This window comes from Orbicella faveolata, unplaced genomic scaffold (genome assembly GCF_042242905.1).
Source record: "Orbicella faveolata isolate gen_17 unplaced genomic scaffold, um_ofav_v1 contig_12, whole genome shotgun sequence".
Classification (NCBI taxonomy): domain Eukaryota; kingdom Metazoa; phylum Cnidaria; class Anthozoa; order Scleractinia; family Merulinidae; genus Orbicella; species Orbicella faveolata.
In genome coordinates, this window is record NW_028301539.1 from 7165001 (window position 1) to 7167202 (window position 2202).

The window sequence follows — 2202 nt, forward strand, 5'->3', positions numbered from 1 at the left end:
AAACTCAAAACAGAAGGCCAGACATTATAAACAGAAAAAAAACCTCAAAGTTACAAAACTCACATCAAAATCCTGGGTTAGCTTACTCGGGCTTTGAGCAACCTGGCCCAGGAGCTCCACTTTTAGGCTTGGCTAAATCTAAATATTACAATGTTTACAATTGACTCAGTGGTGGCATGAATTTGTACATGCATTTTGTAACATAATCGTGCATTGCTATTTGCCTTCATGCTGTACATCCATCAATAGTTCATTTTTTTATTCATAAAATATGCTATTAATACTGTCTACCTTTTAAAAAATACTGGAATTCTACATAGCCTTAAGACACTTCCCAAAAGTGACTGAAAAAAGATACGGTTAAAGGTATGACAGCTGTACAGTATTAAGAACAGCATACAGGAATATAATGAGATCCACTGCAACATTGCAACATTCACAATGAAAAACTCCCCCTGGCATTAATGGTAAAAATAACACTTTGTGGATGAATACTTACATGTAGGCTACCATTAATAATTTTATAATTCAACTTCAATAATTGATGTGTTTTTATTTTTCTCCACGAAGATTGTGGACTACAGGGACTGTTAACTACTGGGTGACCCCATCAAATATATAATTTTGTAATTAAATTATGTCAAAAATTAATCAGTAAGCTATAAGTAAGTTATACCATCTACACATATTTTGCCTTCACTACATGTAGACAATTGAACACACTCGGAGGTTTTGATGCATATGTGCATTTGGTCAACCAAATCCAAGATATGTTTAATTAAGACATCAGTAGAATTACAGCTAAATGGATAAAAAATATATCCTACATGCACCAAAGTTGAACATGAAAAGCCCCCCAAAAATTGAAAAATAGGGGCCGTGTATCCCCAAATGCAGTGGCACCAATGGAATCGTCTCCGTGTAGAGCTTTCTCTGCATGCAGGGTCACTGATTGATGTAGAAAAAATAGTTCATGTTCATGTGCAAAAGGGGAATATGGAGGTGCTGTTAGCAATTTACCACGTTTCAGAAGAGTGTATGGATTTACTATTTTGGAAAATTATATTCCATACTTGCTGCACCAGCAAGCCTAGTGTAATGCTAATCATCCACTCGACATTTCAACAACAACAACAAAACCGAGGAAAACTACATAAACACAGTATGGGTATCACTACACCTGAATCAAACGAAGGATACCAGAAATGTTACAGAAAATTCGTTTAAGATTTATTATCATTCCAGTTAAAGCCAACAAATGCATTTAGAAGCCGGAAAACGTCCAAAATCTCAAAGACTTGCGGTGTTCAAGTTTAATAATTATTCGCGCCAAAGCGTAATTTGAATATTATTTTCGCCGACGGCTTTGCAGTCCTTTTTTCAGCCGTGGTTTTACCAGTCTTTTACCAATAACCTTAAAAGAAATTCAGCCAAACATTTCACTAAGCCCAATAAATTAACCAAACAAAACGAGGAAGCCTCCATAATTTGTAAACGCAGTATGCATGACAACATACGAGCGTCAAAAGCTGTCAAGGGTAGCAAATCGATGGTTTTCCTTCTTCCAAAGGTAAACAGAAGAAGAAATTATAGCAGTCTACAAAGCGGCTGTCCTTACTAACACAAAGAAAACTTCAAAACTCGCCTGGCAGTATTTACAAATACAGTTTTATTACTTTTAGACGTGAGGTTATCGGTATACGGCGAAAAACAGAAAACTAAGCAACTTTATATTCAACGACTGTAGTCTTATTGTTTGAAATTTATCAAATTTCTCCCAGAATGGTTCCAAATCAGATAATCAGGGAGACTTTAAAACTCCTATTGAATATATAAGCATAACTTCTAAGTTTATCTCGCCGAACCAACATAATTTTTATGGAAAACGCGAAAGTTTCTATGTAAAAAAGTCGCTTACCACAATTTGGCAGTTCACTTCAGTTTGAATCCTATAGGCAGAAACTTCCAGCAAAAGTTGCGAAGACTGAACTGAACTAATCTTTTCGATAGATCAACTAATCAACTACTCTTTTCCCGTTGTGTTTTTTCCTCTAAACACAGGAAACACGTTTGATTTCTCTTGTTGATCACCTGATGAAATCATGTGATTTCTTGCACGGCGCACATCTAGCTCGACGCGCGAAGTTCTGTAGTCTTCTAAGTAAATTTTTCGGGTATTCCAGCTCTTTTCTATAGCCGTCG